We start from the raw sequence: 21,673 nt of genomic DNA on the forward strand, positions 1-21,673 counted from the left end.
CGCATTCGGAAATCATCCTGTCTCATGCAGACAGCAAGTCAATTACTGAGGCTATATGCCTGGTTTTAAAGTAGACTTTATTTATTACCCTTGTTATGGCCGGGATATGGAGGACCCTAACTATAATGTGTGAAATCAGATTCTTCTACTGTTGCATTACAAATCTCATTGGATGCAGCAAATTTGCTTTATTCAGGTCCATTCTGGATTAACAGGAAGGGAAATATGGATTTTTTTTTTTTTTATCCATATAAACAATGAGGACTTGTTAGAGACTTGTTTCTGATGTTTATGGATTTCTCTTTAGTGCATACAGCCTATGGAAAATTGTTTTTAAGCAATAAACAATAATTGTATTTGGGGACACAGAGGTACTAGTGCTATATTGCATTCAGCCTGCTGATAAATTTCTCTGGCCTGTTTTTTTTTTCCTTATGCAGACATAAAAATACAAAGACAAACAATAAATTTTCCTCCCTCCACTACAACCTTTTCCTCTTCCACTTTATTTTCCACTACATTTCTCAATTGATATTACCTTTTTCAATTGCTAAATATAAATATTCCACAATGAATGTCTGTAATTAGGTTGTCTGCTCTCCTTCAAGGACTTGTTAGAAAGAGAAAGGGCTTTTATCTAAAGCAAACTAACAGAGCTAGAAGTTAATTAGAAATTAGCCATATATCCTGGGTAAATTATTTATGCTAAGCCATGTGTTACTGTAAAAATAATATACATTTACACTGACTATTGTAAACATAAAATAATTAACAATAAAAGGGAAGATATTATCCCTTAATAGAATCCTTTTGCCAAGACCAATTTAATTTTCTCTCTGGTAATACTGAATGATAACCTGGGGTCTCTCTGCTTTGTATATAAAGCACAAAGGTTCATTTACAATCTTGCTTCAGTTTTCTCTCTCTCTCTCTCCTTCCCCCTTTCCCTTCCTCCCTCCCACCCTTTCTTCCTCCTCTGCACAAAGACTTGGTCTCCGATTTCTATATTCTTTTAACATGCCTTTTCCTTCTCTTTCCATTTTCCTCTCTTTTCATCTTTTTCTCTCTCTCCTTTTCCACTTTTTACCACTATCATTAAAAACTGGGTCAACACCTAAAATCTAACTAAACATGCTTCTCTTCATTCCCACCCTGGTTGCCAGTCCCTTTCTCTTCTTTTTTCCCTTTACTCTCTCTGGTGTACAGCCTTTCTATAAAATGTTTATTGTTGGAGCTGCTCAGGTAAAAAGCCCTAAGATGTAGACAGAAAATGCTGCGTTTTTTAATTCTGTCTCACCTTCCTTCCTATTCTATTAGCAAGGACATAAAGGTCAAAATGGACCAATCCTGGAAGGCCCTCTCAATCCACTTAGGGACCTTTGAATTCAACTCAAATGCTGAAATGCATGCTTGCTTCCTGCAGTGAACACATCAAGATAGATAGTAGGATTTCACAACCTCCCGTTTGGGAATAGGGCGTTTGTATTCATATACTTCTGCATGCATAATCACTATTAAATATAATCTAATGAAGTGTCTTTGTGTCGAAAATGCAGTTACCTGAGGACTCTCCTTGCAAAACACTCATTGATTTCTTTTCCCCATTCATGTCTGGCAGCAACAAATACTGTGCAGCTTTTACATGGTTGGTGTAGGTGTTGTTAATGTACTCTCCACATCCATTTAAATGCAAATCTTCATGCAAATAATCACTTGGAGGAAGGAAAAAAAAAGGAGAAAGTGTTCCGCTGAAGACAAAGCTAGAAGGATAATAGAAAGCATGAATAGGGTGTCAGTGGAGGGCTACACAATAAAAACCTCCTCTGCACGCAAATGAAAACACATTAACGACAGCTCAGAGGATTTCTCAATAGGTTCTTACAGTACTGTTGTATGTAAACATGATTCCCAGCAGGTGAAACAAAATGAAGGAATTTGGAAGACATTTACACATGTCTCTAGGGGAAGCAAAAGGTTGTGCAGACCAGGCCCTTGATCAATGCCCAAAATATCAACCATGGACAACCATTTCCACTTGATTCAGAAATCCAAAATTCGGAACCAAACAGTTCATTGTCCAAATGACTCAATTGTTAAATAATGCTGTGGGGCTAATGTTTCAACAGAAAAGTAGGAAATGAGCTGGGACTGAATAAATATCATTATACTTGAGAACAGCAACCTTTGAGGCTGAATTTGGCTCTGGAGAGGGCTGGATTGTGATCTTAGGGAAATTTCCAATTTGCACTATTTGCAAAGAAAACGTTACATCAACACAGGTTAAGTGCTGGCATTAAGAAAAGCAGAATGGCCTAGAGTTTGCCAGTTATTTCCGTTTTAAGTATTTCTCCAAGTTTCCCTTGGATGCAATCAAAGGAACTGACAAGAAACCAAGGAAGTTATAAAATAACAAGGCCAAAGGCCTGATGATGGTGTATGGAGGGGGGAAAATGATCTGTTCATGTCATATATTTCCAAATGAATAATCCTATTTGTGACACATGTTGTTATCTTTGAACAAAAACACTTCAGTTTCCTTGTAAGTTTCGTGATTTGCCATTGCTCCGTTTGACAGCATCAATAGAGCAATGAAACTTGGAAGACTTAATTTGGGCATATTTTGGAAGGATTTCAGGAGACTTCGGGCAGTATTATGTGCTCTTTGATTTGGAGTGATTTCACATTTCTTGGAGAGTGCAACTGACTAGAATCATCACTTTTGATTTCCTTGGCTGCATAGAGTCCAACAATCTCCCCAACCCCCACCACCATGTTGCCAAAAGGAAAAAAGAGTAACAGAAAATTTCAAAGACTTTGCAAAATGAACCCTACGAATTTTAATTTGTCCCCCATAATGAAATGTTTTTACCATTTAAATGAAGACTCCTTTTTGACAGCAACTCTCTTGTTCTTATCATTTTATTTAGTTGGTGATTTTTGTTCTTTGAGGCACCATTAAGAATCCTGAGACTCTATCCTACTTCTCCACTCTCTCAACCTGAACTGTCTCTATATGCATGCTTGGTGCCCATCAATTTCAAACTTGTAGAATATAATCAGAGTTGGATGACTCTGTAATGTAAAAGATGGCTCTATGAAAGCATATCAAGTGGTTAATACTGGAAAGGGAAAAAATATATAACTTTTTTCTAACCATACAGAAATAGTTAAGATGAGGGGAAAGAGAAAAATACGGACAACCTAGATTTGAACAGACTCCTAATTTTTCAAGCATTAAATTGTTCACTGTAATAAATAATACATAGCTGCAATATAGATAATAGATTTACATTACTAACTTATATTTGAGCAATTAAATAGATTTAATAATTACTTTAATTATTTATTAAAATACAGTTTAAATTATTTAAAATGCTTCTTATTCATAGGCTCCCAGGAGGATGGAAACAGACCCACCCCCAACCCCCGGAATGTGGCTGTTCACCTTGGAGACCTGCTTGCAGCCCAGCACAAGATCTACACCCTTTCCCAGAAAGTGGAGGCTCAAGCAGGGCAGCAAGAAACAATGGCTTGTGGAAAACAACTCCCTACACAGATTAACCACCTACAAGAACTAAATGCCCTCCGTCATGGAACTTGCCTCACTACCCCTCCCTTGACCTTCCCCTCCTCCTTCTTCATTGTTCCTGCTACAAGTTCCTGCCATGAACCCCAGCCACAGATTCCTGCCACAGATCCTTGATAAGCCTAGCATCTCCACAGAGTCAGGGCTGGCGCCATCTTGAGCTCAGCCCATCCCCCTCTGATGCCTTAATAAATCTCTCATACTTTACCGACTTGGCCTTGTGCGTTCCTCCCTCGGCAAACCTAACCATTTCTAAATACATATTCTCTTACAGATTTTTTTTTTAACTTACATAGTTAAAGAATAGGCCAGTATGATGATATACTAGGCAGATAAGTTGGGTAATGCCATAACAAAAAAGTCCAAAATTCCCAGTGACATAACCCAACAAAGTTTTATTCTTGTTTACAAAATATCCACTGTGGGTTGGGGAGATTTTCCAAGCCTGTTCCTTCAAAACCTTCTAGGAGCTTTGCAAGAATTTCTTTTCTTTCCTTAAGACCACTGGAGACCATTTTTGTTTCTCACAACTAATTGATTCTTAACTGATTCAGGGTGATTAAGAACAAGGCAAAGACATTTCCTCCCCGTTTCTTTCCAACATAAACTAAAAGTCCTTGCTAATGCAATTAGACAAGAAAAGGAAATGAAAGGTATGCACACAGATTGGAGAGGAAGAAATAAAACTTTGTTCACAAAAGATATGTCTATGTAGAAAATCCAAAAAAATCAACAACAATAATAACAACATAAACTTCTGGAATTAATAAGCAATTATAGGATTAGAGCAAGGTGGTAGGCTATAAGGTTAATCTACAAGAGTTTATACCAGCAATGAACAAGTAAAATTTGAAATTAAAAACACAATACCATTTATATTAGTAACCCCACAGTTAAACACTTATGTATAAATCTGACCAAATATCTGCAGATTTAATATGAGGAAAACTATAAAACTCTTATGAGGGAGTTCCCTTCATGGCTCAGCAGTTAACAAACCCAACTAGGACCCATGAGGATGTAGGTATGACCCCTGGCCTTGCTCAGTGGATTAAGGATCTGGCTTTGCTGTGAGCTGTGTTATAGGTCGCAGATGCAACTCAGATCCTGTGTTGCTATGGCTGTGGCATAAGCTGGCAGCCATAACTCCAACTGGGCCCCTAGCCTGGAACTTCCATATGCCACAGGTGCAGCCCCACAACCCAAAAAAAAAAAAAAATTATGAATAAAATCAAACTAAATAAATAAAGAGATATTCCATAATCATGGATAGGAAGAATAAATGTTGTCAAGACATCAGGTCTTCCCATCTTGATCTATAAATTCAATGCAATTGGGATCAAAACTCTAGCAAGTTATTTTATGGATATCAACTAACTAATTCTAAAATTTATATGGAGAGGCAAAAGACCCAGAATAGCCAACTCAATACTTAAGGAGTACAAAGTTGGAGGACTAATACTACCCAACTTCGAGGTGTACTTACAAGGCTAACTGATTCAGAGGTTATGGCTGATAATGAGTTAGTCTGTTACTCTAACCACAGATAATGTTTTTTAACAGAGACTGCCTGGTTTGACCACTAGCACATTAAAGCAACTTGTTATTTACATAGTGTCAACAAATATATTATCTCATTTGATCCTCCAATTAATTTTAGAAGGGCACAAGATATAAAAACATAAATATTTCCAACTTCAGGGTGTTAAATTAAGGTTCTACGAAAGTAATTGGTTTGACCAAAGTCAACACAAATTAAGAGATCAGGATTCATAACCAGAACTAATCATTCCAAATCCAGGTTTGTTTGTTTTTTTTCTTAAGTATTCTACCCTGCCCTCCTTCAAAGGAGTTGTATTAACTGCAGCTGCTCAATGTAGAAGAGACTTTTCCATCAGGAAGTGGCAGGGAATACCCTGAATTCTCCCCCCAAAGAGATTGCTTATATAGACATACGTAACCACAGCTTTATTCAATTCTCACTCTGTCACACTGCCACAGTCAGTGACACTGGCTCTCTGGCAGGGTATAAATAGACCCTCATAAGAAAAGTAAGTTCATGATAATTAACAGAATCTATGTGGCATAACCACAGAAACCAAATGGATATACTGATCTTCCTGCATAAAGAGATGTAAAACTTCCTCTTTTGTATTTCAGCTCATAACTTCTTTGACATCGTATCTCCTCCTTTTCTCACTGTTTTAACTTCTCTTAGCTCTGTACGGGGTATGGATTCTAGGGGTATAAATTCACAAAAATGCAATCAAAGAGCTTTAATCTGTTTTCTAAATTCCCATTTGCCTGAATCTGCTCTATATGCTTCTCTTTTAAACACCTGTTTGGAATCTTACTTCTTAAAAGAATGAACGGGTCTTGAAAATTCTGATGTCTTGGCAAAGAGAAGGCAGAGAAAAATAGGTATATGAACTATGCAACTCTGAGCAACCGGTTCAAAAGCCGCTGCCCCAACTACAAGCAGCTTGTGGGTGACTGGGAGGGTTAACTGAGCTAGTAAGTAAGTATCAGGGTGGCTTAAAGAGACTGTGGTTAAAGGTGAGATGAAACAGGCAAGAGTGGCATCCTAACATCAGGATTATAGGTATGCTTCTGTTTCTCTTGACACACAATCGAACCACTAAATCTTAAAGCAGAGATGCAATTACTAGGGTGCTTTACATCCAAAGGAATAATCTTAAGGAAGACCATTCATGGGGATTAAAGAGGACATAAAATTGTGAGGCTTACCTAAGAAGTATGTGAAAAAAGGGTCTAGCAGGGTGCAACAATAGTTCTTGCGGGCAGGGAATATCTCCTATGAAACTTCTCAAAGGAAACCTAACTGCCTGCCATCCACTGGTTTCATCAGCAATCCAACTTTGATTTCTATCACAAGAGTGACAAGATACTTAAAATGGATATGGGTGTAGTGGGTCATGCAGGTGTAAACATTCACATTCTTTGCTTACAGACAATGTTATAAGAATTAGGTCACAAAAAATAAAGATAATGACAGCTAGAAAGAAAAAAGATACCCAGGACCCATCCCTGGGGCCAGCAGTAGAGAATGGAAGAAAAAAAGCCTAAGAGTGACCTTTAAGAAGCCTGCAGGGATTCTGCCATCAAGACTTTCCAAACAGATTCACTCTAGCAGTCAAGTCTTCTGTTGCAGACAACAGAATCCATTACAGATAATATAAAAAGAAAGAGAATTTTTACAGGATATAAGAGAGCTCACAAAATCGCTGTGTGATTTGAAACAACAGGTTTTAAACTGAAGTTTCAAGGACTAGCTTCCAGAACTGCTTTTGAGAACTGGTATGTTAAAGGATTCTGTTACAGTGTGGGCCTCTGTCCCATTTAGGAAATGCTGAACCGAGAGGCTACCTCTGCAGCTGCCAGCCCCAGAATCACACTGCCTCTGTCCTACTTAGTTAGATCTCAGGCACATGGCCCCACCTCTTGATCTTCTCCTCCTTCTAGATTTCATGTGACCACGTCCACATGAAGAAAGGAGGCCAGAGGCACACAGAACTGAAAAGGAATCTACCAGATGCAGTTTCCAGCTTTCCAGGTTAGCATGTCAAGGAAGACATGCTAGAAGGAATAGGTCTTGGTGAGACAATGGGTAGGATCTGCCATATTGACCTCTGTTATTCATGCTCATTGGTCTCTAAACCAAAGGCAAGGCTATATGTGGATCTGCTTGTCATAAAGTAAAATGCCTGTTCCTAGGAAATTACAATACAGATTTCATCTCAATCATATAAATCAGCCTCCCACTGGAACTCCTTTCCTCTTTAAGCAAAGATCACTGGGAACAAGAAAACTTGCCTCTGGAAGAAAACAGAAAGCCTTTCCCAGGAACTACCATTCTGAATTTTCTGGAGATGTGGACTGGCATAGACAGAGGAACAGAAACCTCCCTCAAATTCATTAACACAGAAGTTCTGTTCAATTTCAAGGCAAAGCCAAAGCCTTCCCAGAGGGAAGACCTTTAACTAGGTACTGTTAAGAGTTTGATAACAAAACCACCTGATTTTGTTTTGTTAAAAGATTCCCTCTGAGTTCCTTAAAATGTATGTGGAATATCTAGGATTGACCGTGGGAGAAAAGCTCAGTGACAGGGGAGCACGAGGACTGGGAAGGCAAGAAGCTGAGCTTGTGGGATTCATATCTATTCTAGACTCAGGTACTTGGCTCATACTCTTTCTGAGGTAGTTTTTAAGAAACATGGCCATCACTCCATGGTGTATACACACAACAAACTGGTTATTGTACTTTATTTTCCCTATCTTGCTTGTTCCAGTTTTCCTGTGATTCACAAGACATAAGGAATAAATTAAGGGCTTTCCCAGTTGAAGCTTGAAGAGCTATTTGTTTGCTTGCTTATTTCAGTTCCATCATCAAAGACCTTCCGCAAAGACCCAAATCTCAGTATTAATTCTCATGAAAATTCATAACAACATCATATATTGTTATCTCTCCAAGAAGTGGGGCAGGTGACTCTGACCATCGCCCTGCCCTTTCAAATACAGTTGGCCCTCTGTTAATCATGGTTGCTAGTCATTACACCAGAGTTATCATAAAGTCATACATTTGTTAATTGGAAATTAGAATCTTCAACTAAAGCGGCCTTCATCTTGAAAATCATAAGAATCCGGATATAAATCAAGCCTTCACTGGAAGCTGCTGTGCATAACCATGAAATTCAAAATGACACTGCCATCCTAGAAAAAGCTTCAGCCTACTTTTTGCTAAGAATGATCAGAAGAGAGCTTTTTTCCTGTTTGAAAGGGTGAGTTCTCCTGTTCACAGGAAAAATGCCAGAATACAAATGCCATTTGGAAATGAGAATCACCTTTTGCACACTGCAATGACCTCTCCCTGGAGTTGGATTCATCTAAAAATTCAAGGAATTTGAGAATAGAGTTGGTATAGGTGAGGCCTATAGGACCACTTGTATTGTTTATGCTCATTTAACCTCAGTGTGACTAGTCAAATTGGAAACAGTACCAGGACTTTTCGTGGGCTGGGACGGAAGCACGTCAGCTCATGACAGCTGTATGCCACCACTACTATACCTTCTGAGGCAGTACACACCCTTTCCCCATCACAGAAATGCTGAGACCATCCCCTTCTGACTGCTAGGAACTCTGAGTTTCACCCTTTCTGTGAAATTGATTCCCTTTTCAGGGCTGGGCCCTGTCCTCACCGGAAATGTCTCGGGTTGGGGCCGGCATGGCCACCTTTTCAGAATCCCCCACAAGTGTGTTGACAGTACATCAGCTTTGTCTCCCTCTTCTTAGCTCTTCAGTTCCTGTGGCTTTCCATGATGTGGACCATCTGCTCAGACTTTCCAACCCCCTGCATTGCTTTCCCTTTAACATCTACTTCCTCCCAATGCCAACCTGCTAGACGCTTTCCAGAGACCTTTGTTCTAAGCCGTCAATGTCAATTTATACTCTTACCTAATCACCTGGCCCTTGACACACACCCCGACCCCCGCCCCCACCACCACCACCAACAAGTTCTGTTTTGACTATAAGCTGTCTCCTCTGTTTCCAGCTCAGCTCTAAAGATTCCCCCTCCAGGCCAACCTCCCAACCCCTGGCAGACCAGCTTCTCCTGGCCTTCATCTCTCCATGTGAACTGAGATCCCCACCTATATTCAATATTTCTCTACACAGCTTTTCATTTAGCTTAATCCACACATTTTGCACCAACTTGAGGATATGATCTTATCTTAAAAAGAGTTTTTACTGTTCTACACTGAGCACCTGGTGATGAATATAACTAAAATGAAATTGAGCTATAAGCTAGATGCTCACCGCAGTCACACATGCTGTTATTTTATGATAGATAAGATGCATCTCTAAGAACACTTGTGCTTTAAGGATTTAGTGATTCAAGGAAATGATGAGATTTCGAATTACCTTTCCTTGTTTATCCTAGTACCAAAATAGAAAATCCATTCTGAAGTCCAGGCATGAAACTATGGCATCCTATCCTCCTTTATATCACTTGCTGTCACCTAAGTGCAAGGAGAGCTGGGAAGTATAATGTACCTGAAGCCACTGTGTAGCTTTTTTGCCCCATGAGGGAAATACAAAAGTGATTTTAGTGGACAGCCAGTGGTCTCCTCCACAATTTATTAACTATTTGATACCAAATATATCAGTAATTTGGATTTCTGTGAATTGAGTTTCACAGGGTTACAAACCATCAGTCTTGAATGAATTCACCCTACTTTTTGTGTAACTCATGGGATTTAAAATTATTTTGGTAGTGGTTCATTTTTTCTCCCACTACATTTGCTAATGGAATGTAGAGATGCTACATGGCCTCACATTTTCCATTGAAAAATGACTTTTCTGAAACCAGTATGATTTCAGGGTTGGCCCACAGGGAGTAAGATTTTTTGTTAAGACTTTCATTTCATTTTTACACATAAGAAGACAACTTACAAAATAGCAACCCAAACTTACTGCAAACAGTGATGACTACATTCAACATCTAAAGCTCTAGAGAGTTTCAACAAGCTAGACTTCCCAGCTCATCTTTTGCATATAGACTTCAGTTTGTTTTATCTCTAACTCTAAAAATAAAGTCTTCAGAAAGGAAATCTGGAGAATCAGGAAGACTTTTTTGTCTTTCTATCTCAGACCAGCCACAGTGTTTTATGGCATCCCATGTGCTAACTCAGCCGTCAAGTATTGGAACAAGCGAAGGATTAAGAAATCAGGTTGGAGGCAATCTGCAGCACCATGCAGTATTTACTACCAGGCAGCTTATATCAAATGTGCCAGTAAAAAAAAAGAGCCAGCACATCTATTACAGAAAACAAATCCTGGAGAGAGATGAGGGGGGCAGGGAGGAATGGAGACACTGCCAGTATTTTAAATAGCTCTGTGTTATACATAATGCACTTGTACCAGTAGAAAGTGAGGAATAGTGATGTTTAGGTAAAAGTAGCAGCATTCAGAAATAACTCAAAAATAAAGGAAATGCTGGGGCAAAAATGGTCTCATGATCTTTTGATAAAGACCCAATGCATCTGCTGTAGAAGTTGAGGGAGATGCCTAAAACTGACCAGGACCCTACAGACTCTTCTCGGGTACAAAAGCCTTTTTATGTCCCCCACTTCCTGTTTGTAGGCTTTCCCTGAGTTCCAAAGAATACACGCAAACAGTTACTAACTAAGGACAAGGGAATGCAGAAATAAGGAAAAGCAGTCAAGAAGCAATTGTGCAGTGATAAAGTGGAATGCTGATTTCTCCCAAGGGGGACGTATTTTTGAGTTCTTATGCATATTTTTGAGTTCTTGTACAGAAACTAAGCCTCCCCAACCAAGTGGAGGACAGTGACTACATGCTGAGCACAAGCAGGTAGACCCCAGACTGGAACCAGAAGGCTGATGACTGAGATTCCTGAAACACCACTGTTACCTCACCACTAACCAATCAGAAGAAAGTCATGCACCTTGTAGCCCTCATCCCCAAATTCTGACTATAAAAATGCTTCTTTGAAGACAACCAAGGACCATCTTTTGAGCATGAGCCACCCATTCTCCTTGCTTGGTGCCTGAAGTAAACACCATACACGCCTTCACCACAACCTAGTGTCAGTAAATTGGCTTTGCTGTGTAGGAGAAAATGTCCCAATAAAAACGTAGAAAGGAGAGACCCCGGCCATGATGACTAAGCAAAGTCTAGCCAACTGTCCCAACCCCCCCCCCCACACATCTGCTTCTGTCAATTTGTTTCCACATCTACTACCTTGCCCTGACGTCACTCCGGTCCAACTAGCCAAGCTTGCACCTGGAAGACGCAGCCCATAAAAGCCTTGTGAAACCCTTCTTCTGGGCTCAGACTCTGGAGATCGATCTCCTCTGAGCCCGCCGGCGTCATAAACCTGAGTTCTCCAACTCTCCGAGTGCTCGCTTGGTTTCTCGCCAGGTAAAAGAGCTGATCCACTGCAGCCACAGAGCTGCTGGAGCTGGTATGCTACAGCCACAGGGCTGTCCCAGAGCTGATATGCTGCAGCACAGGGCTGCTGGGTAGCTGCCCTAACAGTTGCATGGTGGGGCCAACCAAATGTTAATCTGATCAGTTCATAAATGCCCTGAAAAACCATCCTGACATGAGTCAGGTTGGGGAATGTGCAGCATTCTTGCCCCCAGAAATTTTTGGCAGCAACATTACAAATATAAGAATATTTTTTTTTTAAATGCACTTCCTAGAATATTAGCAAGTCACCTGTGGCCAAGACTATACCACATAATCTGCTCACCTCAAAACCCCCAGAAATTTCCCCTGACTGTGACAGTTCTGGATTGGAGCTGAATTTTCTGCTAGTCCAAGAGGATAAGAACTCAGAGACAGATTTCATTTTATTTAAGAAAGCAAATTAGCATGGCATCTCTTACACATCTCTTACCTACTAAGATAGAAATCAAACAGGGAAATATCACTGTTGTCTTTATGAGCTCTTTAGGGGAGCAGAATTTGCCACCCTAAAATGCGTCTCTTCAACATATTGATTATTTTTAAGCTGTTTTTGTTTTCTTAGAGAAAGCAGACATAGGGAAGACTCTGAAAGAAAGTAGGAGTTGCCCTTCAGTAAGAAACATTAACATTAGTAAGGGAAATCTCCATTTGTAAGGGTGTCTCCCACTCTGTACTGGGAGGAAGAGGAGGACCAAATCTCTAGAAATGTGTATCAATGGAGAAGGCAAGGACTTAAATCTGCATCACAATCACCCTTATTTACTGGGCTTTTCTGGGTAACTTCCCACAACTGACTCTCCTCACCCTCAACATCCTCTTTTGTCTTCAGCTGAGGATGGTGTTTATGGCACGGGCTTCTGGCCATAATAACTCACTGCGGTGAGTTCCTCAGTTTTCCTGGGTCTTTCCCATGAATGCATGTAATTAAACTTTGATTTTTTTTTTCCTGTTAATCTATCTCATGTCAGTTTAATTCTTAGACTAGCCAGGAGAATCTAATTTTCTAGAAAATTTCTTCCCTCGTAGCTCCCTTTGCCTTGCATTTCTTTAACACTTTCACATTATCAAAATAAAGTAACTGAGTCATGTGGCCATAGGCAAAAGAACGTACCTAAACTAGACAGGGAAAGACTATGCCTGGGCTGAGATGAACTAAGATGATTTTTAAAACAAGCCTCCCAACAAGTAGTCCCTAGAGAATTGGCAATTCCAGATTAAAATGTCTATCTTTTGGAGTTCCCATTGTGGCACAGTGGAAAAGAATCTGACTAGGATACATGAGGATGCAGGTTCGATCCCTGGCCTCGCTCAATGGGTTAAGGATCCGGCCGTGAGCTGCGGTATAGTTCACAGATGTGGTTTGGATCTGGCATTGCTGTGTTTGTGGTGTAGGCCAGTGGCTACAGTTATGATTCTACCCCTAGCCTGGGAACTTACATATGCCATGGGTGTGACCCTAAAAAATAAAAATAAAATGTGTATCTTTTAAGAGGTGGGAGATTGTGGCCATCTTTGCCTTTCTCCATCAATGGTTTTCAAACTATGCTATGGCCACCTTACAAAGGGTGCTGAGGGGTCGAGGGGTCGGATGGGGACCCAGAACTTCACTCTCTTCACCCAGGCTTCTAAGGGTTACAGCCCTGCTCTCCTCAGCTGGATTCTGCCTAGGGCATGTGGTTCATGTGGTTTCATTTGGAGAAAAGGTCTGCTTCTCAATCAGTATTATAAACCACTTTTAGAGACTAATTTTTTTTAATGTTTCTTCCCAACCCTGTTATCTCTAGTGACCCAAAGAATGACAAACCAACTCACTATGTTAGCCGGTAAAGTAGCCATGGCTTTCTTGACCTAAAAGAAGTCATTTAGGCCTAAGTCATTTGGGATCTAAGAAGGGACCCACTGTGTGCCCTTGAACAGGCCTCAGTAAATTGATGATTTTAAGGGAACAAGGAAATTCAAGAACAAAGAAAAGACAAACAATAAAAATAAAAAGATAGTCAAACAATAAAGCAGAGTTCTAGTTCCTCCTCAAGTGATAGACATCACAATGTGATACAGTCTTTGAGTTCTGCAGGAACTAAGGCCTCAAGAGCCCTGCCCAGGTGGAGGACAGAATCTCGGTGTTGCCCCTCCTGAATTCAGTCAACTAAAGCGCAGACTCTGTCGACTGGTGCCCAAATTCTATGCTGAATTCTATGCTCCAGTCCCTTCAGGAATATGCACATACCCATAGCTTAAAAGTTCCCCAAGTTTGTTATCTGGGGAGATATTTCTTTGGGAAAGGTCCTTGGTGTTTTCCTTATTTGCTACAAGTAATAAAGCCTTCCTTCTTCCCATCTTTGGCTTGGTTGTGTCTACTGACACCCACCAAAAGAGGAACCCAGTTTTCAGGTAACAACTAGACAACCACATCTGAGTCCACCCACATGGGTGTGTCCACATCAAAAGATATTAATACTTTCAGCTAAACTCAGTTCATTTTTACTTGCTTTTATATTTAGATTTGCATTCTAGTTTCACACCCAAATGTCAAAGAGTAAGTAATAAGGGTTTCATCTAAAATGAAATACTGTTTGGTTGAAAATCCTAAGATGCAGGAAAGGGGAATGTATAATAATTTAGTGGAAATTGAATGTGTTACATACATTACTCTCTCGCATGTACATAAGTTTGGAAAAGAGGAGAATCCCATCTGCCTATAGAACAGAGATTAAAGGGGACAGATTGAAATGCGGTTTTCACCACTCTTATTTAATAAGCAAGAACAAGCCATCGGAAACATCTAAGGCACTTTTATATTGCACAGAGGTTAAATGCTCTCTGTTTAAGCCACACTGCACTCCGCTTTCATTATGTCAAGCAACAATTTTGTTAATAAAATACAGTCACCTTCATGAAGTCTAGTACTTGTTTATGTTTTGCCAATAATTTCAGCCCCTTCTGCAAGATTTTATCCAAGCACAGGAGGAGAAAAGAGATTGTTTCGTTTATAGAAGCCTGAACTTCCTGATTATCTCAAAGTAAGAAAGAACAAGTGCAGGGAAAGTAAGCTGCTTAGACGCTAGCACTCACCAAGCCTGAAAGGTTTGCTGGAAATTGACTGAACCTTCTTGAACATGTCTCAGGTACCATGGGAAGGCATCATCCCCAGCCTGCATAATTCCTCGTCTATCCTCTGACCTGAAAAACGGCTCCATTGATCTCCTCATTTTATAAGCAGATAGGGTAGGGGTCCCTGGAGAAAGAGAACCAGGCATGGATTTCTGACATGAGGGAAGCCATTTTGGCCTAAGTCATTTTGTGTTCCAAGCCTGGCCACGATGCTTCCTCTTAAACAGGTCTCAGTAATCAGTAATCTTTTGTGTGTTTGTGTATGTGTGTTATTTCTTGGGCAGCTCCCGCTGCATATGGAGGTTCCCAGGCTAGGGGTCGAATCGGAGCTGTAGCCACCAGCCTATGCCAGAGCCACAGCAATGTGGCATCCGAGCTGCATCCCCAACCTACACCACAGCTCAAGGCAACGCTGGATCGTTAACCCACTGAGCAAGGGCAGGGACCGAACCTGCAACCTCATGGTTCCTAGTCGGATTCGTTAACCACTGCGCCACGACGGGAACTCCAGTAATCAGGAATCTTAAGGGAAATGAGGGAATGAAACAACAAAGGAAAAGTAGCCAAGAAATAACAGTTCAGTGATAAAGCAGAGTCCTAGTTCCTCCACAATGTGACAGACTCCTTGGGTTCTGCAGGAATGAAGGCCCACACTCAAGCAGAGGACAGAATGTCGATGCTGACCCTCCTGACTTCAGTCAACTAAGGCTTAGACTCTGTCCACCTTTGCCCCAATTCTGTGCTGAATTCTCTCTCCAGCCCCTTCATGAATATGCATGTATCCTTAGCTTGAGACTTGCCCAATTTTTCTGTTTGGGGAGATATTGCTTTGTAAAAGATTCCTGGTGTTCACCTTACTTGCTGCAAGTAATTATAAATCCTTCCTTCTCCTGATCTTTCCTTGGTTGTGTCTTTTGGCTCAATGCCCACCAAGAGGCGAACCCATTTTCAGGTAACAATTTTTCAAGCTACAAATCTCAGCATGCGTCATATTCCTGTACTCTCTCACCACCTCCATCCAATTAATCACCATGTCCTGTTCCATTTTTTTGCCTAAATGTCTCTCCAATTATTATATCCACTCTACTTCATCCCCAGGGCCACCATGCTCACTGAGGCTTTTGTGGTCTATTAAATGGATCATTGGGACAGCTCCTCCACTCCTTTCCATTCAGAGTCCAAGTTTACCACACTGTGATCTTCCTAAATCACAAATTGGATCAAGCCTCTGCTTATCATCTTTACCTGGATTCCCACTGCCTTCAGAACAAAGGGCAAAGTCCTTATGACTGCATACAAAGTAGTCTATTGCCTACCTTGCTAATCTTCCAGTTACAATCTACCTATAACTGCCACATGTATGTTCCTTGTGGCCAGCCTGCCTCTGGCTCCATGGTTATGCCTCAACTTGCACACCTGTGAGCAAGCTCACTTTTCCCTCCCAGGAGAAAAGTCCTTTTCTACTTTGTTCCTTGGGCAAAATTTTCTCATTCTTCAAGATTCACTTCAAATGTTACCTCCCCTAAGAAATCCCTTCACATCCTAGTATGTCTCTTTTTAAACACCTGTCCCAACTCACTCTAACTGTTCATTGGTATGTCTCTCTCCCCACTACTCCATGTTCCCTTCCAGGACTGGGACTATGATGCCATCAGTACACCCTGAAGAGTACTGTGTCTGGCATAAAACAATGACCCCTAAAATGTTGACATATTTATGACTTAATTGTCTACAGAAATTTTCACTGCACTAGGAGCCAAGGGTCCAGGCTTCTATTCTCATTATTGCAACATTCAAATCAACCTCACTGAGGCCCAGAATCTTTAAGAATAAAAGAATGGGAATAAGTGGTAAGATAGGCTCTGAGTTTCTTTCAAGCATCAAAATAAAATTCTACAATGCAATGGTCATTTCTTTCTTCAAGAACACCTGACACTGTAAATACCAATCTAGTACCACCTGTGGCCTCTAATTTCCTTAAATGTCAAGTTACTTAGGCCAGTTCATGCTAATGAAAATAGAATCCATAAAAAAAAATAATGCGTGAATGAAGTATTTTTTGTATCTTCTACTTTGGTTAATAAATTTAAATCTTCACATAGCTCCCCTATTTCTAAAGCCATTTCCCGCCCCCCCATCAAAGTAGACTGATTTAAAGGAGGAGAAGACATTGTTAATTACACACATTCATACATACTCACAGGAACAGAGCAGCAATCACATAGCAATATTGGAATTAATCCAAAGAATTCTTATTTTGACAATAGGAGAGAATTCGTTTCAAAAGACTCAAAAATCAATGACATCTTCTTAATTTTACAGTTCCCATTTTACTGATATAAGGAAAACATGTCATTGGCATCACACTCTTAATGCTTAATCCTGTGTAATAGGTGACATAGGAAAGCTAAAAGAGATGCTCCATAGTAGCCACGTTCAAAGTCAAATGGCTAAGGGGAGAGCAGTGTCATAGCAGAGAAATGAATGTTAATCCAGGTAGGAGGAAATATCTCGAAGTGTAATGAAATAATACACATACATGCATCAGATTTTTTTGTGATAGCTTTAAAATGTGCACCTACACATTGCCCACTGGTTGTCTTTACCACAAATACCATGGGGAGCTTGACAAGAATAAAGTGGTAGAGGCACTCAAAGCACTTTTTCCCAGGCAGACCAATACATAATTGTAGCCCTGAAAAGAATCATTTTGTAACTTTCTGTCAAGGGAAATACTGCCAAAATTAGCAGAAGGAAAAAAAAAAAAAAAAAAAAAAAAAAAAAAAAGAGCATGTATTTGCCTCTGCTGTGACAGCCTTCCTTTCCTCTGATAAAGAGGCTGGCCTTCCTCACGCCACGACCCTGAAGCCTTGATGTGATGTTATCTTCAGTACATCATCCCCAGTGTGCTGGCATCCAGCACAGTTGCTACTGAAGACATCTCCTCTGGGCACCAGTGAGCAACAGAAAGAAAAGCTATATACTACTGATGGGTTAATTAGCACCCTTTTTTAGTTGTAAAGGAAATAAATGCCACCTTATGCTGGCTTAAAGCAAAAGGAGATTTGGTCATTCAAAGCCATCAAAAGACTTCCTGTTCACTGATTAAGTCTGCTTCCCACTCCATCAGCTTCAGTCTCCAGTGGGATCTGCTGCGTCATGGTACCGATGCCCACCAACAGCTCCAGGTTTACACACTTTCAGCTAAACCACCCACCTACCACATCGATCTCCTATATTAACTCCAGGACAAGATCCTAGGCAGAACTGTTACTGTTCTAACTTAGATTATTTTAACCTTCACAAACTTGTCACCAGAGCCAGCTCTGGCTAACAGGCTGGGGGTACCTGGGAGCTCCCAGAGCCCAGTGGAAGAGGGTAAATTCCCCAACAAAAAATCAGGTGTGTGGCCAGAGGAAGGAAAGGAAGGCTGAGAAAGCAAAAATAACAAATATTACCTACAAAATAGAATCACACTTTTCCCCCCTAAGATGTGTACCTCTTTTCTACACAACTAAAAGAAAAAAGAACAATAAACAAATAAATAAATGGAAAGTCAGGAAGTGCATTGTTTTTCTCAACAAATCCAATTTCTCGGGCTCACAGCCTAACCATTCTCATCATCTCACCATAAAGCCTTGTCTTCTACAGCCCCCTAAAATCACCAAGGAAGATGGAAAAAGTCTTAACTTGTACTTGTCATGTCACCCGTATGACCCACAGGCACTACAACCTGAGCTTCTCCAAAGCTAAACTCATTTTTTTTCCTCTAGAACTCACTGCTTCTCCCAAGGTCTCTATTTCAAGGGCTACTCCAGCCATCACCACCCCTCCAGTGACCTCAAAGTCCCCAACCCCACCTGCTCCTGCACTCTCACCATCCTCCACCTTCATGCCACCCACTCCACAGTGATTACCAACACCTGTCAATTCTTCCTTTCAGATGTGATGCTTCTCAAAGGTGTCCTCTCAGCTCTATCTCTGGTCCCACCATCAGGGGCCTCCTCATCTACCATGAACAGTTCCATGGCTGTTCTAAGTGGCTTTTCTGGCCCGGGGCTCCCATCTTCCCTCCTGATAAGGTGCTTGAAGGATGGCCCCTCAAATTCAGCCTCAGAGCTCCCCACTCCTCAACTTGTGTGTAGTTCTCCCTCCCCCTCCCCTATGGTTGGCCAGTGGAACCTTATAGGGAAGCCCAATGCATTTATTTCCTGGGGCTGCTCTAACTAATTACCACCAACTTGGTGGCTTGAAACATCACAGATCCTCACAGTTCTGGAAGACAGAATCCAAGATCAAGGGGCTGGCAGGGTTGATTCCTAGTGGAGGCTCTCAGGGAGGATCCACTCCAGGCTTCTGCATGCTGCCCCAAACCTTGCAGTTCCTGCTGTGTGGACACGACCTCATGGAAGACCTCTGCCTTCTCTCCCTATGTTTTCCTTCAGGCTCTGTATGGCTCACATCTCCCTCTCCTTTTGCTTATATAGGCAGTAGTCATTGAACTTCAGGCCCAGTTAATCCAAGACGATGCCCTCTCCAGATTCTTAGTTATATCTGTAAAGCCCCCATTTCCAAATAAGGTCACATTCACAGATACCAGGGGATCGGATTTAGACATGTTTGGGTACACACAATTCAAACCAGTACACCCACCATGTGCAATGTTGGTTATAAGATGGAATATCACCCTTTATAAGTCATGATTCGTTGATTTTCATGACTTGGGCCCTATCGCCCTTAGGTCAAGCTCTCCACCCCCACCCCTTTATGACCCCCCACCACCATCACTCTGCACACTGGTGGCCTCTGCTGCCTCTGCTGTCACTGGGGCCCATGCCCTCTTTGTGCTCAGGGCTCCATTCATGCCCAAAGCTCTTGCCCCGTGGCTTGGCCGGTGTTGGTATCTCCAACTGGGATGCTCTTCCTCCCCTGCTCCTGTAATGCCTGACTATGAATAGAATAAAGCTAAGTCACCAAGGCAGAGGTCTCATGGAGAGTTACAAGTAAAATTTCACACCACAGCTTTATTTGGCTTTCACAGTGTTTAAGGAAAAATTTAACCAACTGCCAACTTTGAAAAATCAGGCAATTGAGATAGGAATCCATATATCCAGCTTCTCCTTGGCAGCACAACCTGCTTTCTGGTGTTGCAGGCTGAGACTGGAGGTGAATGGTAGCAGAGCCTGCCCTCCCTAGTCCTGCACCAGCTCTCCTACTCACCTCCAGGGTTTACTGCTGCCCCTTGATTCTTTCCCTGCCTAAAGGCATAGACCCCAAACAGAGTTACATTTCCCCAGGAAATGTCAGCCAACCCCATGTCCCATTTGTCTGCTTAGGCCCAGCCACTGCCCTGAGGAGGGGGCAACACACACACAAACACACACAACACACACACACACACAGAATCTTTGTCAGCTCAGGTTACAACAAAATACTGAAGACTGGGTGGCTTAAACACACAAGTTTATGTCTCACAGTTCTGGAGACTGAAAGGTCCAAGATCAAGGTGCCAGCGGATTCAGTTACAGACAAGTGCCCTCTTCCTGGATCAGAGACAGCTGCCTTCCTGCTGGGTCCTGGAGTGGCAGAGACAGGGCAGTCGGCAGTCTTTTCTTCTTATAAGGACACTAAGCTCTGACCACCATCATGATCTCACCTCAACCTAATTATCTCCCAAAGGCCCCAGTCTTCAAATACCTCACATTAGGGGATAGACCTTCAACATATGAATGGAGAGGGGGGCACATTCAGTCTGTAACACACACACACACACACACACACACACACACACACACACGTGCACAAACTCCCTCACTAGCCAAACTCTCCATTGTCCTCTCTCTGCCTCTCTCTTTCACAATATATTGTCAAGGCCAAATCAGGACACCATTATCCAGGCCTAAATGCCTACCTAACCATAAGCTGTATCATCTTCATGCTTACTTTTCAATTTTAAGGTTGTTTTAGCCCATACATTTTAACTTAGAATTACTAATATTAACATGGCATTGGTGTTGGAAAAAAATAGTGGGATGTATCTCAGGTCATACATCCCAAGAAATTATTTTTTATGGACACATTTGAGGTTCAGGGACCCACTGACCCAAGCTTAGTTCATGAGACACATCTGCAGCATCTTACATCCACATGACTTAAATTACCAATGAACCGTATGACTGTGGGTTTAAAGAGAAAACTGCATTAAAATGAGAACTGGTAACAGCAGCGGGCCAAGCCCAGCTTCCCTCCAGGATAAGTCACAGAAGCTTCCTTACACTGAGATGACAGAAAGTGCAGACTTGGAGTGTTGGAGCTCAGGAAAGTTACTTTATTCCCCATGACCTTCATGTCTTCAACACTAAAGTGGGGGTGGTGGCAGTACGCCCCCATGAGATTGCCATCAGGGTTAAATAAGTTAGTTTATGTGATGCAATTAGGACAAGACCTGGCACCAAGTAATATTAGCTATTTTATTTCTAGAGGAGGAAATAGAGTCCTAAAGACGGGACTTCAGAGCTCAGATGTTGACCATCCAAAGGTTTGGAGAAAATACACACCTCATCTCAGGGGCAGCTATTGCTAACGTTCAGATACAATGAATGTTCCAGGTGGTCTTATCTTCCAGGGATTCAAGAAAAATCAAACACAGGTTTTTACATGAAATGTCTGATTATTCCTACTGCATATTAACTTTGGGTGGTGGGAAGTGCCCACAGCATGTGGAAATTCCCCAGCCAGGGATCAAACCCATCCCACAGCAGCAACCCGCACTGCCATTGTAACAACACCGATCCTTAACCCATGGCACCACAAGAGAACACTCCAATCAATTTAACTTTTAAATCATTGCATGGCCCAGTCAGAAGACAGCAATCGACATCAGTGTACATGTTCTATCCAGAGCAGAAAGGGACATTGCCTGCTGCTGTTGTGCCCTTGCATTAATTTTATACATCAGCACATCCCA

The sequence above is a fragment of the Sus scrofa genome, chromosome 2, assembly GCF_000003025.6.
Source record: "Sus scrofa isolate TJ Tabasco breed Duroc chromosome 2, Sscrofa11.1, whole genome shotgun sequence".
Taxonomy (NCBI): domain Eukaryota; kingdom Metazoa; phylum Chordata; class Mammalia; order Artiodactyla; family Suidae; genus Sus; species Sus scrofa.